The 17,222-nt window shown below is 37.1% G+C and overlaps 1 protein-coding gene across 1 annotated transcript in view; it reads right to left on the reverse strand.

Annotated features, from left to right (window-relative positions):
• Positions 1-17,222, reverse strand: part of FOXP2 (forkhead box P2) — a 356,192-nt gene that overhangs the window by 279,149 nt on the left and 59,821 nt on the right. The window contains exon 2 of the mRNA XM_021384892.1: positions 16,840-16,922. The gene's annotated coding sequence lies outside the window, so the exon portion shown is untranslated. The remainder of the gene's footprint in view (positions 1-16,839; positions 16,923-17,222) is intronic.

Consider the following 17,222-nt stretch of genomic DNA (forward strand, 5'->3'; position numbering starts at 1 on the left):
ATAAAGCAGATGAAGATGTTTTATGCAAATAAAACATCCAATGATTTTAACGTATCTGTCTTGAACTTTATGAAGGAACTTGTTCTAGAATTTTACGTGTCTCAAGATCTCTTCTCCCTGAAATGTGAAGGAATTTGGTTGTAGATTCTTCATTCAGAGACCATGATTATCTTTGATTCCAGTAATAAAAATCACTTGCTGTCAACTTCCATTACTTCGTGCTTCAAACAGCTATGAAAAATGGGTATCAATGGATATCTGAAACTGTAGTCATAATATAGACAAATTATGGTAATCAGAGAATCATTGAATGGCTGAGGTTGGAAGGGACCTCCGGAGGTAACCTGGTCCAATTCCCATGCTCAAACAGGGCACCTAGAGCAAGTTGCCCAGGACCATGCCAAGTAATATCACAATGCATTAAGTTTTCTGAACTCTGCTTCTCAGCTCTGAACAGCATCACACGGAATACATTCGCAATGGCATTTGGCAGAGACTTCTGGATACCTTGTTCCAGAAAGTTGACTTGTTTTTTTCATGTATTCTTTATTAAATCATTTAGTTTATAACAGGACCAAAGAAGTCACATTAGTCTTGCTCCTTGCTCCTGGGAAAAAGCAAGGAGAACTTTTAAGTTCCATTGCCTAGAAGGGGACAGGACAGATCTCAAGCATAAGTGCTTGTCTTTTTCTCCTGCCTTTGCCTTCCTAACGTTCACCAAAGGACGCCAGGACAAAGACAGTGGTGCTTTAGGAACCCTGGAAGTTACTTCATCTCACTCAGGAGCTCACCACGGAACTCTTAAGGAACAGCATCTAAAATAGAGATATCTTAGAAAACCCAGCCTATCTCACACCACACCTAATAGCATTATGGCATACAATCTACATATACAGGACCAATGGCAACTGTCCACATCATCTTTGACAGCATGACAAATCCACTTAGGAGCTGATCTAGCCTTCTTTCACACTATATTATCATCACAATAAGGTCCACCATCAGTAATAAATATGGCATAGTCGTAATCATGTACTTTCATTAAACAGTTCTGTTTGTAAGAGCTCAACAACAGTCAAATGTGAATTTTGAAGAAAATGTCCTGTGTCTTAAAGGGTAACAAATTTCAGCAGCATGATGTCTTTTAAATGCATAGATATTCCGAAGTTTTAACTGAAACTTTTTCTCAACTGCTTTTCCTTCTGAGAAATTATTTGTGTAAATTTTGTAATCAAACACTCAGAAAATGCTGTACATTTTACTCAAGCAAAAAGGCCTGCCTGAAATACAATTAGTCATTGTGGTTTCACTACCACTGCTCATACCCACACACTCTTCATATAAGTACCATGAAAAAGTGTTATTTGTGATGGCTGCCATGTTTCTCTTGAAGTTTTCCTGTACTTTTCCAATCACCAACCCCTTCTCTTAACATCCACAGCACCTACCAAAGGATGATGTCAAGATCACACTGCAGTTAAATAGTTCTATTTTTTTCATTCAAAATTGACTTCACAGTTCGAATACGAACTACGTTAGGCTATTTTCTGTTAGGCAGTAAATGTATAGACAAATAAACACAAATGCCAACAGATGAATAGAACAGGTCTCTAACTTTAAGAACATCTTCAAAGAGATGACTGTTGATATATGCAGTCCAAAGAGATGTTAAATGTATACATTTAGCTATTCAGTCAAAGGTCTATTCACAGTCTCAAAATTAAATGTACACATTTCTAAATCAAATCCTAATGGTTCAAACTTTGTCAAGTCAAGCCATAGATTAATTTATCACCAAAACTATTGATGATCATACGGAACTCAAACATTAATTACTCTAATCATACTTGAGTGGTCTCACTGACAAAAACGTCTATGGATGCTCAACTTCAGCAAGAAATATTGTAGATTTCCTGCTCTTCTTTTAAAATCCTAGCTTATTAATGAACATGGGAGCTCCTTACTGAGAACAACCAGTATTTACATCATTTAAAAGAGAGAAATCTACTAAATTAGTATTTTTCCTGAAAGAAACTCGAGGAAGCAGTAAACAATGTGTGATAGCAGAAGACATTCGCAAAATAAGTAAAAAGAACAACACAGTGTATATTCCAGCTATCTTAACTATTATGGTAATTGGTATTATTTGCTTTGCTAATTTGCTTAAAAATGCTGTGAGTACAAACACAGGAATGAAACCTCAGAAGCACTGCCTGGATCTGACACAACTTCACTTGATCTTAAAGAGAGCTTGTGTGAAAGGAGCCCAGACAGATCAGGTTTTACATTTACAAGAATTACAGACAGCAAACATCTCAGACTGCGAAAGCCTCCTGACAATTCTTCCAAGTTGTTCTCAAAAACAGGTAAGAATTTCCTTGCTAAAACATCAAACAGCTCCCGGCAGGAGTTACTTTAGGCAGGCCCAAGGAACAAGGCACTGCAGAATTATGGCCTCTCCATCACAGAACAGCAGCTCAAGAAAGAGGACAAGAGCAAGGGATTACGGAAGCTTAGATATTGTTCACAATTCAAATTAATCTTTGAGTAGATGATGGGTTGTAAGTGACATGAATAAGGAAGGAGAATTTTCAAGGAAATGTTGCTGGTGTCCCACAGGCAGGAGGATTTGCGTGGCTGAACTGCAGCTTCCTCAGTGTCTGACTGACACAGGCACCAACAAGAAGGCAGAAATTTAGGATAAAAAGCTTATCCTCATTAATATAAGAGTTATCGGAGAAACATGTTTTTATTTTCTTACTTTTTAAGCAGAAAGCTGGTAAGTCGAGATAGCAAATGGAGCAGCTAAAACTTCCAGAAGAAAGAAGAGCAACAAGCACGGTGCCTGACCCCCCCCCAGGAGTCTCGTTCTGTCCCTTGGAAATCCCTTCCATTAGAAGTAAGGGATCAGACCGGTGCGGCCAAACCCCTGGTGTCAGGTGAAAAGCAGAAGTAAACCTGAGGTATCCTGTATGTAGTTATCCTTTTTGAAACTAACTAAAACAATCTACAAGAAAATTATTCAAAATGTGTAGTAAATCAGCCAATTAGTGATGAGGGTAGGGGTTTTTTTTCCTCCATATGAGCATATAAATTCTTGAAAATCACAATAAATGGAAAAAAAAGGGGAAGGGGGGGAAACAACAGAAATAACCAGACCTGTTTAAAACTGCAGAAAAATGTGAATAGTTAAAGCAATCATACGTAGTATATTTAGACAACCTTTTGTCATACCGTGTTTGTTGTGTTATGTCAAAGCAAAAAATCAGTTGTAATAAGCATAATTATTTCAACAGATTTGAATGAAGCTATATCTACAATGTGGTTATAGATGCAGAAGATGTTCAAGACAGACTTTTAAAGCTACTGTATTATATAAAGTAATACAGAAGCAGTATTTTAAATTTTCAATAAAGCGTTTTACAGTATTTTAATAAATGCCTTTGTGATACAGGATTCTGTGTTCCTGAGAAGTAAATAAAATAGTAACTCTGTCAAGCTCACAGAATATCTACATAAGCCATTTTACAAGGCAGATACACTTTTCCTTCTTTTCTACGAATGTATAAAGCTCTCCTTCAAGCTCTTACTAAATCTATTGATCTGTGAAACACAGTGCACTCTAGGGAGGCAATTCACTTGACGTTATATATCAAATGATGAGATGAATAACGATCGTACCATTTGGTAATTAAACGTCTTACAAACCTTTTAACTGACTGAACGTCAGAAAGGTCAAATGAGGTTAAACCTATTTTTCTGTTGTTTTTAATTATTTTCTTATACTAGAAATACAAAAGTCATATTTAACGGTAACTATAATACTACATAGCAAAATGAAATAATTCAGTAACATACTTTCTATTCCTGTATTCTTATATAGTTTGAGTACACAGAAAAAGTATTTTTTATCCTACAGTCCTACTAAAATTGTTAGGCTTTCAGGGAAGCAGCCATGCATCAGCATAGTGCAAACAACCAGCAATATTACTGGGTTAAGGGAAATGAACAGCAAATAAATCAAATCTAAAATGTATCAAAGCATCTAGTAATTAAATTAAAGCTTCCTGATAACTTCCTGTGTAGTTGTGGGAATCTGAATTTTTGCTAGAGGATGAGTATAGGCTATTTTGGTTGTTTGAAGTAACTCAGTGTTTGTCAGATTACACTTTAATTTGGTCATTTTGCCTACTAACATACTTACATGTTTGACACTAGAAACAAATCCAATATATTTACTAAAGTAGTCATCTACAACTATAATTTCATGAAAAACTTTGCATTTTGCCTCTAAAATTGGCAGCTGCAGAGACAATCAAAAGATGCCGCAAATATGTTTTTTACTACAGATTGCCAATACTGTACAAGTCACCAGCCCAGAGAGCTGAGCATTTCTCTCCAACACCTCTGACAAACGTGAGTTTCCCTATAAAAGACTTGCCTACTCCTATGTGGTCAGCCTAATCTTATGCATTGTCATGATTCAGGATCTTGACTGTAAGAAGGAATACATTCCTCCCACTGTCATTCAAACTATCATCAGCCTTCACTACCATAATAGACTCAGATCCCAAATATTGGAACATAGAATTCTGACCTAGTGATTTTCCCTAGAAAATGGTGAAATCTTGATTAGGTTATAAAGAAGTCTTTGTCATAAACAAACTGGGACAGAAACAGTAAACTTCCACAAATACACAATCACACCACAAACTCTGAAAGGACTAAACACAACTCTAACAGCCTATATATTATAGTTATCTCTTGGAGCAGAGCAAACTGGCCACTCACAAAAACCTACTGAGGCCAGTAGGCTATGTTGCCCCAGATGCTTCTTCACAGCCAGATCTAACACAGAAAAGAGGTTTCTGGGGTAGAAGCTGAAAGACAAAGAGACAATTTTTCAGAGTATCTAAAGAAGTAAGGCAGCAGATGAATTTGCCAGCTGGGGGGCAGAATTTTTCTGGGGAAATCTTGCATCTGTGCTGAGGACTGGCCATTACTATGGGATGTGACAGAGATGTGGGAGATACCTTCTTAATATCAACTGCCAGTTGCTCAAAGTACTTTGTCTTCCTTTGTCTCGAGGCTGGAAACAGAGGTCAAGTTCATAAAATGAAAAAGAGGTAATTAAATCACACACTCTGTCTTCCAGGATCTTTAAAGCATTGGACAGGGTATTCAAGTTCATAATGTAATAACTTCAAAATACTTTCCTATCAAATATATTTGATCAATCCAATATACATATTTTCCAAGCCTAATAAATTGAATAAATTTAAAATACCTTGAACTAAAAATATTTCTGAATTGGAAAATTAAAAGAATATAATTGATAAGACTGCAGTAATATTAATACTTTGTCAGACCTCTCACTCTCCAAAAGGATAGTATTCGGCAAATCTTCTATTTTTACTGTAGAAAATGAGAGACAAAGAACAAATACTCATTCTTCTAAAAGTCCAATGTGAAAAATTTCAGATAAAAAACATTATTTTGATATAAGTAAGTGCATTACCTCATTCTCTTTTAGAATGCAAAGTGAAGAACTGCTGGACTCCACTAGGTTGGAAGTCCAACCTTAGATAAGCAAATTAACAGCTGCTCCAATCAAACTTATTTTAGGACAACCTTTAGAAAGAAAACTCCTGAAGCCAGTATTTCTTTGATATAAGCGTGTGATTTAATCACTGACCTGTACAAAAATATTCCATAGAGGCTCAAGGGTGTGTGCACACCCTTCACTTAGCAAACAGCTGCAGCAGTTAAGGGTGCTCCTGTCCTCTCTCTCCTTACCTGCTGTTTGCTTCCTCGCCAGTGCTGGGGCTGCCTGCTGCCACTCAGGGCCTCAGGGCAAAGTGACTACACCAGCGTTCCCAAGCAACTTCTCTGCAAAGCCAGGCAGCACAATACAGACTGCTATGGTAAGTGACTTGGTCCAAGATGACAGATTTTCCACTGCACCTGGGGAGCCTTTCCACACTCATTCCCATTTTCCTTTTTGCAGGTATTCCGTTGAAGGAGAGAAAGGAAGAGACTACAAGTTCTAGTGTAGTACTAATAATGAATTGTTGGTAGAGGGCGGAAATATCTAGAATTGCAGCACCTTTGTATTAAATAATTACATTATTTAGCTATTAAAAGGATTATTGATAAAGAGAAGTCTAATACTTCTGTAGTAAACAAAGATTTAACAAATGGGTGTGCTTACCTTTCACATTTCATACAACAATACAGCTCAAAAAAGCCATCGCAAAATAATACTGTCATAAGAGAAAACATAAAACATGTTCCCATTCATTTTGTTAATTCAGTTCAGCCTGTCATTGTAAAAATAAAATCAATGATGCTCTCATTAATTTACTACACATACACAGCAGAGATAATCTGTTTAGAGGTAAAATCTCAGTTTAGAAGTAAGGATGGGATGAAAATGTAAAGATTATAAAATTCTGAACTTTTATTAAATAATTATTAACAATCTAATCTGAGAAAAATAAGACAAATAAAACTAAAGATCTTTGACAGAGATGAGTAGAAATCTTCTATGTGCTAATTATTTAACAAATGAGGGAAGGAGGGAACTGAATTTGTATGATGGCATATTATATCTTACAGCAAACAGAAAACAAAGGAAAATTAATGGCAACTGGCCATGTGAGAGGCAGATTCCATCTTGAAAGGAAGAAAAGCAAATATTCACCAACCTTATTGAAGTACGTTGTGCTCAGATAATAAACACTAGTTTCAAAGTTAGTTGCAAAACCTTAATGACATATCTTTGTTATATCACGCTATCCATCTGCTCTAATTTGAAATGTATAGACAACTTGACCAAAATAATACAAAATCCTACTAGACTGCAAAGTTAATTAATTACAGAAGTATGGGAGCACCTGTGTGTATTTCAAAGGACATAAAATTTAAGTGAGTTTCTCCTTCAAGTATACAACAGTGAATTGAAGTTTTAGTCTGTTTCCCATTAGTGTGAGTACTTACAAAAATATAACAGAATTACATAGATTCTACAACTAAACTTCTATTTTGTACATGCCAATGCAGCAAGCCTTACAGCTTCCTCTTAAGAAGCCAGTATAACTTGTTTAAATTATAAGCCAGCAGCTGTAAATTTGCAGCCTAAGAATATATACCTCATATTTATACTCGGAATAACTCGCTGAACTTCCACGTACGTACCAAAATCTATCCATGTACGCTTGGTAGGACCAGAGCCACCACATGAACCAGAATATCACCTATTTTATTTCTATAGATGACTCACACTCAGAAAAATATAGTAAAAGTTCCTTCAAAAATTAAACTGTGGACATTTTGGTTGTGTAAAAAATCTAATGCAGTTAAGAATGGATTTCCTCTTCAAATCACCACTAAAAACCTATCTCCAGTAAACTGTGACTGACAACTATTACCACTAAGTAGCTGTTTTACAGACTACATTAAAATGTCGAGGGCTGGATCCTGAGGGACAGAGATCTTTGTCCAGTTCCTACATGACAGTGCCCACATCAAAAAATCATTACCTCTTCCTTTGCCAGATCCTATAATGCATTTTCCAGAGGAGAAAAGAAATCACTCTCCAAGATAGTTAACAAGCACCACTTACAAATACAAAGCTAATATAAAATCAGCTTTTCAGGGAGGTTAACTCTCAAAGCAATCACATAAACATCTATTCCATTTCCAAGATCCCATTTATTTGCAGGAATTAGATCTGCTGTTATTTCTTCCATGTGTAGTCAGATGTAAGGAATGGCTTTCTATATTGCTTGCAATTTTTTTTTCTATTTAAAATGAAGATTTTAAATAGCTGATTTATCATGTGCCACAGGCATGTTTCTGGATTTGGTAACTTCAAGAGCATCCTGAAAATATAAATAATTTATTTTATTGTGTTTCTGGAAAACACAGGCAACAATAACATGAAAATCAGCCTTTCACAATCGATTCATATATGTTCAAATAAGAAACCATGCTGAAAAGCGGCACAAGTAAGTTGTTCTAGGAAATAATGGAAATCACATTTGGTTTCCTTAAGTTTTACAGAAATCCAATGTAAACTACTGCTGAGGTTTCTATTTCTATTGATAAAATTCACTTTTTTCTCTCTCTAAATCAATGTGTTGGGAAGCATACAGGCCTCTGCATTTGCTTACCAATGGTAATGCTCAATGGCTTTCCAATTTAACTAGAAAAATCTGTGACAAAAAAGGAAAGTCATCCCAACACAGAAACGAGCAGTGAATCTTTATCTTGGATCACTTACAGGGGAAAAAAACGAAAAAAAAGAAGGAAGAAAAAGGAAACTCTACATATGTAATTAACATCCAATTATACTAATAATGCTCTCTGTTGCCTCCTCAGAAAGACAACATCTCCTGAAAACTATTTCATTGAATGTAGAAATTAAAAACAAAAGAACTAACATGGAGATTTGAAGCAGAGCTGTTGATTCCTTGTCTTATCCCTCCCACAGAAAAACATAGCTAGAACTCCTTTATCCTATTTCACAAACAGAAAGTGTGTGATAAAATGAATTCTCATCCTCCTTCCTCCAGGAGGATGAGAAGCCCTATGTTCCTGGTGTCCCAGACATTAAATTTTGTTTTTTAAGTGTTGAAATTTAAAGTCTGGGATGCTGTAAGAGCATTAAGAGTTTGGCCAGACACACACAATCATCAGCATGGCAACAACAACAAAGAGAAACAATCTCTCCAGAGCTCAGCTGGTCCCAGCGCTCTGGATTATAAACACAACAGAATAATTTTTCCTTCTAAAATATGACCAATATGGGAAAAAATGAGAATATCATTCACATTTTCTTAGATTTATTCACAATCACATTGGTAGTATGATTTTGACTAGCACCATCCCTTCCACTGCTCACATCAGCACAAGCAACTGTATTCCAGCCAGTTAATCTCGAAATCCATCCTTACTATGTTTTTCCAGTCTTTCAGCTCACTCCTGCAAGTCATTTTCAAATAGCTCATTCACAATTCATTTCAAAACCAATATTCGTGGAACTTTACAAGCCTCCTATCCTTCCTGTCCTGTATCAACAGTCTTTTTATAATCTTATCAATGCTTATAAATATCTAAAGGGCAGTGTAAAGAGGATGGGGCCAGGCTCTTTTCAGTGGTGCGCAGTAACAGGACAAGGGGCAATGAGCACCAACTGGAACTCAGAAGTTCCATCTTAACATGAGAAAGAACTTCACTGCGATGGGGACAGAGAGCTGGAACAGGCTGCCTGGAGAGTTTTTGGAGTCTCCTGTGAAGATATTCAAAGCCCTCCTGGACACTTTCCTGAGCAACCTAATGTAGTGAACCTGCTTTAGCAGGGGGTTGGACTAGATGATCTCCTTCCAACCTCTATGATTCTGTGAGTCTGTGTGATTCTGTAAAGCTGCAGTAGGGAATATATACGTATTATTTTATGACATCATTTTAATCTTGTTCACTGTATATTCTATACACTTAAGAAACTCACTCTGTATTAGTTTCTCAGTATGTAACTGATGCAAGCAGGACTCATGGGTAAACTAGACTACCATTCAAGTACTTCACAGACTGTTGATACCTTGTATCACCTCTAGAGGAGAGTTACATGTGACTACAGCCCTGCATAGGCTAGCATGGAAAGATCCCACTAAAAGTATTTTCCTTTACTTCTCTAGGGAAATCATTTGGTATCCTAATATAGTTTACCAACTTCCGAACAAGAGTTTTCTCATGACAATCTACCTACATTTCACCTTTTCCTTAATTTCATCCTGTTAACTCCAGTTGCACCACTGCGTTTATTCTAAAAGATTCTTCTTCCTTGTTGTCACTACCCTTCATATGCTTACTGGTTATTCTCTTTCTTCCCAGATCTACTGTGTGAAATCCATACAGGCTGCCTTCAAAGTATGTGAGATCAGGAAAAGACACAATGTTAAGGACATGGTTTAGTGGGCAATAGTGGTGGTAGGCAGATGGTTGGCCTAGATCTTAGATGTCTTTTCCAACTTCAATGATTCTATGATAACAAATGGTTGAACTTCAAAAAAAATAAATTATACTTAGTCTAACACAAAAAAAAAGCAAATTTTGTTTAAATGTAAAGAAGCTAGGAAAATGAATACATTTGGTAAATAAATGAATGCACCTGCAGACATTGTTCATATACTTTTTAACTTCTTTTATTCTTTTATTTCTACTGGTAACTCTAAAAGAGTTTTAAGCATTTTATTGTATTAAACTAAAGTTCATGTGTCTTGCTTTCTTGAAGAAGTGGTTCAAGTAACAACTTCTACGATACAACTTCTAGTCACACATCTGTTGGTGTGACTAAAAAGACTTATTGTCATCCAGGTATAGAAGTAAGAGGTAAATATTACCTTTTATAGCTTATTATTATGTATCATCTTATTTCTAAAAATAATGCGGACACACTACACTACTCATCTAGTAAGACATCCTGATAATGAAGCTGAGAAAGTGTGGGATAGATGAGTGGATGGTGAGGTGGGTTGAGAACTGGCTGACTGGCCGAGCTCAGAGGGTGTTGATCAGTGGTGCAGAGTCCAGTTGGAGACCTGTGACTAGCGGCGTTCCCCAAGGGCTGGTGCTGGGTCTGGTCTTGTTCAATATCTTCATCGATGACCTTGACAAGGGGATAGTGTCCACCGTCAGCAAGTACACCAATGATACAAAGCTGGGAGGAGTGGCTGACACACCGGAAGGCTGTGCTGCCATTCAGCAAGACTTGGACAGACTGGAGAGCTGGGCAGCAAGAAACCAGATGATGTTTAACAAATGCAAGTGTAGAGTCTTGCACCTGGGAACATATAACTGCAAGTATCAGTACAGGTTGGGGGATGACCTGCTGGAGAGGAGCTCTGCAGAGAAGGACCTGGGGGTCCTGGTGGACAACAGGTTAGCCATGAGCCAGCAGTGTGCCCTGCTGGCCAAGAAGGCCAATGGCATCCTGGAGTGCATTAAAAGGGAGGTGATCCTCCCCCTCTACTCTGCCCTGGTCAGCCTCACATGGTTGCAGTTCTGGGCTCCCTGGTACAAAAAAGACAGGGATCTCCTGGAGAAAGTCCAGTGGAGGACCACAAAGATGAGAAAGGGCCTGGAGCATCTCCTCTGTGTGGAAAGGCTGAGTGACCTGGGTCTGTTCAGCCTTGAGAAAAGAAGACTCAGAGGGGACCTTATTAATGTTCATAAATATCTTAAGTATGGGCAAAGAGATATGGTCAACCTCTTTTCAGAAGTCTGTGGGGACAAGATGAGGGGAAACGGCCATAAACTTGAGCACAGGAAGTTCTGCACCAATGTGCAAAGGAACTTCTTCACAGTGAGGGTGACAGAGCACTGGAACAGGCTGCCCAGAGAGGTTGTGGATTCTCCTTCTCTGCAGATATTCAAAACCCGCCTGGACGCCTACCTGCGCAGCCTGCTGTAGGGTGCCTGCTTTGGCAGGGGATTTGGATTCAGTGATCTCCAGAGGTCCCTTCCAACCTCTACAATTCTGTGATTCTGTGATCTACAGCAACTCTTTATAAAAATAAAAAGTAAATATTTGGGTTTTGTTGAATATTATTCTAAGTAGTTTGGCACAACAGCTATAGCAGTTCACATCTTTAATGTCATCTTCCATACATATTTTTAGGAATGTCAGAGTCTACTTTAGCAGCTTTAAATGTAATATTCAAAATTATGTTACTTAATTATTAAAACCTATAAGATTAATAATGTATTTTGCATTATTTCACAAAATTATTTTATCAACTAATAAACTCAACCTTAGTTAATCTTGAGGATCTTGCAATACACTCTAGAAGTAGTACCACATAGGACAGCTTTAAAATTAAATTTCAAGAGACTGGTGATCTATCTCTGGTTTGCTTTCTGACCAAACGTGTGGAAGGCTTATCCTTCTTCGTGGACAGTTAATGCCAAGCCATTATCTAGCTGATGACTTGGATGATTCACTGGCATCAAATGTTTCACACCTCAGTCATCAACATGATCATCACCAGTCTCTTAAAGAATAAGAAGCAATAAGAAAATCTGTATAGCCATTACTCTAAATAGTTTTTTTTTTTTTTTAAGTATAAATCTGTCTATTTGAGAGAAGTAACAATTTAAAGAACAATGGAAATTTCACTGGAAATGATTATACCATTTTTAGCAATTAGACTTTTGGTAAAAAAAAAAAAAAAACACTAACAGTTTAACATCAAGCCAGCAGGCACCTTATCCTGGTATATTGTGCATAAAAAGCATTCCCATCTGCTTCAATGCTTAGGCTTTTTCATGGGCTTAAACCTGTCAAATTATTCCATTTGATTTCAAGAGAATTCTCATATGGCAATCTATTTTATTTACTTTATCTTCAATAAAATGGTTGAGTGAGCATTAGCAACTATGAGACACAAGTTTCAATCAGTCCTCTAGCAAAGGCGTCAATCTACATTAGACCTACTGTGCTGTGAGTTGCAGCCAGAAAGCTGGAGTAAGACAGGGCAACAGCGAATGAGTGAGAGAGACCTAATAAAGCAGCAGAGAAGAGAGAGAAAATTCTCCCTAGACACTACCACACACTGCTTATATAATGTGTGTGCCTAGCTCAACACACCAGTAGCTCCTTAATAAAGCTGACAGCTAAAAAGGAGATTCAGAGTCCAACTTTATTTTACATGACAACTACAGTAATGGTCCTCTGTTCTCAAGCAGGCCACATTTAGAAACCTGCATTCAGTTCAGTTAAAAATTAAGAGTTCTCACCTCTCTTATTCATGTCACACAGAAAAAAAAGAAGCATAAAATTATTAAGATGCACATCATCTCTCTGTGTCATAAAATTACTAGAAAAAAATGACAGATTTCAGCTAGATTTTCCTTAAAATTTTCTATGATAGAAACCACAGAATAATCAGTGTATTTGAGCAAAAGCTCATTTTCTAAAGATGGTATCATTACGGACTAATTCCAAGAAATGTGGGGTATCACTCCTAGATGCTGTGAAGATATCTCCTAAAGCACAAACTTTGTAATAAGTGATGCAAGTTCATATTCGATATGGGCTGTAAAAAGCAGATTATTTTAATAGTGCTCTTCCCAGCAAACCAGACCATTAAGACTGTACTTAATGTTCAGCTGAACTGAAAAGCCGGCCAGCTTAAATCCATGTTTCGATACTTTGTATAATCATAGCAAAAATCTACTACCCACTAGTCTGAGACCATGAATTCAGTTCTATCAGCTACGTTTTGTATATGAAGTCAACTTCCGCCATTGCGCCATTGTATTGAGGCTCTACCAAATCAGTTAATTTACAGCTACTAATAATAATTCTGGACAGGTCATTCAAAATTCTCCAATAATCATTATCTCTGTTCCAACACAATTCCTTTAAAAATTAAAGTACAGTTTGTTTCAGACATCCTGGTGGAAATTAGACTGAAGATAAAGCCCACCAGCCCACATCCAGTTACTTTTTGGAAAGCAGATACTGTATTTTCCTTTCAGCATTATACTGTATATCCTCCTCTCCTTCACTTATGCCCTCTGACCAGATGTGTGGAAGTCTTTAGCCTTCGTCATGGACATAGTCAATGCCAAGCCACTACCAGGATGATGGAGTGACGTGGATGATTCACTGGCGTCAAACGTTTCACACCTCAGGCACTGTGACATGATCAGCAGCAGCATGTCCTCCCATTCCTCATGAGAGAATTCAAGTTCAGCTGCAAGACAACTGCCTATGAGGTGTATCTTCATACTAATCTGACAACACTGTAATACAAAATTGTATTTTTGTTCTTTGCAAAATAAGCATATAGAGAAAGACTGAATATTTGGTAGGTAAACAAAATGCATACATACACAATAAGCATGCACAAGTCACAAGTGTAAAGTCCTATAGCATGAGAAAAAGCCAGGAATTAGCACATCTCCTTTTCTACAAATTGCCATCATAGCACAGAAGAGTTAGATCAATTCAATAATAATTACTTCTATAGCTACAATTCAGTTCACTAACACAGAAAATATAGAAAATATTTAGAAAATTGCCCCAGCTTCTTCATCAAAGCCTAATTTACTCTGAAAGTCCAGAAGTAACTGGTTCACTAATAATCTCTAACAGTGTCGATTTAAGTCATCACTCCAAAAACAGAACATTTTTTCACTGCTTTTCCCTTTTTCCAGTGTGGACTTTAGTCTTGGTTTCAGCTTCTCCTACTCTAACTTAGTTTTCCAAAAGTTCCTCCTGAAGTGTTGAGTGGTTTAAAGACAGTGTAGAAAACACAGAAATCTCGATGTTAATAAAAATTTACTCCTGAATGCAATTTTCTTTTTTGTATTTTTATCACTACATTCATGACAGAATTCTAGCTTTCAGTCTGTGCAAAAACACCATATCCTGCCATAAAAGAGTATCAACTCTATGACATACTGAAGAATCAGTAGTCAGAATTTACTACTACTTCCTCATGGACTGCAAAAACATTCCCTTCCCGCTTTCACATACTGCAAGAAATAGAGACCAGTGCTAAAGAAGCCAAAAAAGACTTTGGCTTTCTTTACAGAAAACATTTTTATAGATCGTATTCAACTTATGGAAGAAAATAATGGAGGAAACAGAGTAACAGTTACTTTCCTCCATATGCCTTAAGTTCCAGACATATTGGAATTCAATAAAATGATACTGCCAAGCTATTATACACGCACAAGTCAGTACTACTGCATTTCTGACATTATTTGGTACCGAAAACAGTCAATTTCTATAAAAAAAAATTCTCAAAAATAGATCTCCGTTTGGCTCACCAGGTTTCAAATGCAACACGCTTCAATAAAATAAGTACGTTTCTATCAAAACAAACAGTTCTCCAAAATACTACTTCTTCATAGACATTGTCTATGTTACACCTCTCAGATGTGTATAAATACGTGATAGGAATACGGTCATGCTTCTACTGCTAGTTAGAAAGCAAAGAATCCGAATCTTTTTCACTGGTTTCTCCTCTGGGCAATGTAAGAAAAAACACTTTTTTGTAAATAAACTGCTACACATTAACATATAACTATATACAAGTTTCTACATGATCAATTTATGTTTTTACTGCCCTACACTTTCTGATTTACAACATGCTAAGCTCAAACTTTATTTTTCCCTTTTTTTCTTGGTTCCACCATAGTCATATTGTACCCTTCAGGCCTGTACCTAAGCTCACTGGAAAAAGGTGAAATTAATTCAGAAGAAAGGAATTTTCTTTCTTACTAGCCAGTGGGTACAAACAGCCACAGAGGACCACATATCAGAATTGTCTTCTTTGGTAGTGCTTCAAATGAGGTTAAAAAGGCCCATGCTTCCTCCCAGAGGGTGGAACTTCAAAAAACTTGTTATAAACAGTTTCAATACTAATTACTCTCACCATCATTAACTTCTATTGGAAGCATTTCTTTTCTTCCAAGCCATCAGTCCAGGAAGATGGCTGTATTATGGAGAATATAGTTGTATTTAAATAGTTTATAGTACCTTAGAAATTTCTGCGCATGCAGAGAAATAGTATGTCTTTACGTCAGAAATAGCAGTGTACAGATAAGCAATGAGGCTTGCTTGCTATTGCTGCAATTGTTGAGCACATTTTGAAACTTGTATGTGACAATATTGCCTAAACAAGTATGAAAAATCTGAAATTGATGCTAGAGGCTTCCTAAGCTCTTATTTTACACAAATTCTTTCAGAATATCCTTTTCTAGATCTCTCTAAAGTAAAAAGAACTGGTACCTTATCTTATCTGATTCACTCAATATAGCTGTGAAGGTCTGGAGCAAAGCAAGGTATTAAGTACAGGCATGCCAATCCCAGAGTGGTACTATGTACACCAATTCTTCCCAGGCAGGTTCAGACTGTTAATGCACACCGCAGTTCAAACAAGATTTGAACTCACGGTCTTTGACATCGTGGAAGATTCCTAGTTCCCAATGGAACAGAGGTCATTCCCATTTTAACAGACTATGAATTCACAAACACAGGAATTCATTAATCATTTTATCTTTTCTTTTAAAATGCTGAATTATTGCACAAAATTACACAAATATAATCCAAAAGAATTTTCTAAACAAATATGATACAATGAAACTATTCAGTGAACTTTCACTCTAGCCACTCAAGACTCAAGAATAAACAACTTAAGGAACAAAAATTTACTTTCAGTGATCACTGTATTATTTTCTTACTACCAACTGCACTAAAATCCTTTTATAGCAAAAGCCAACCATGAGATTCTGACAGGGTTTCCACAGTAAGACTGAGAGGAAATGCAACAGATACTATATTGAATAAAAAGATCTTTTATATTGTGTCTTTCTTCACGATTCTTAAGGAATAATCTTGTTACTTTCCATTTCTTCTAGATAAAACATCAGATCTTGTTTTTTCCAGCTCACAGGCAGGACGTGACAATACTCCTGCAGGGTGAAGCTGAAATCTGACTTGTTACAGTCAAATTTTTCTTCACTGCACCCTACACTATCTCCTCCTCCAAGGCTCCAGAGACCTTGGTGAGACAACCATGTGCCCTTTTTTTTGTTGTTTCGTTTTGTGGGGTTTTCTTTGTTTGTTTTGTGGCAGGCACTTGAAAGCCAGGGAAAGCCTAAAAGATGTCTCATCAGAGTAGAAGTAGCCATACACCTCAGTAAATAAGAGGAAGAAAAGAGCAACTATTTGAATATGGACTTGTAAGCAAGAACAGCAGTTTCACAAAACAAAGTTGCAGAAGATAATACTCAAAAGATTTGTAATGTTTGGCCTGTACTCACCTGCTTCTTCTGAGGCTCAAAAAGATCTTTAAATTCAACCGTGAACTGGAGCGATGTCCAAAATCAATTCCAGTATCACCATCCTGATAAGACAGAGAGAAATATTTACAGCTATTTAGACATCACTTCATCAAAGCAAAATAGGAAAGGCTTTATCACATGCCCTAATTAGTTTCAACGTTTCCTCTCTGCAAGAAAGACACTGAGGCCCTGGAGTGTGTTCAGAGGAGGGTGACGAAGCTGGTGAGGGGTCTGGAGCACAGGCCTTATGAGGAGCGGCTGAGGGAGCTGGGATTGTTCAGCCTGGAGAAGAGGAGGCTCAGGGGAGACCTTATCGCTCTCTATAACTACCTGAAGGGAGGTGGTAGTGAGCAGGGAGTCAG

The sequence above is a fragment of the Numida meleagris genome, chromosome 1 (assembly GCF_002078875.1).
Source record: "Numida meleagris isolate 19003 breed g44 Domestic line chromosome 1, NumMel1.0, whole genome shotgun sequence".
NCBI classification, from domain to species: Eukaryota; Metazoa; Chordata; class Aves; order Galliformes; family Numididae; genus Numida; species Numida meleagris.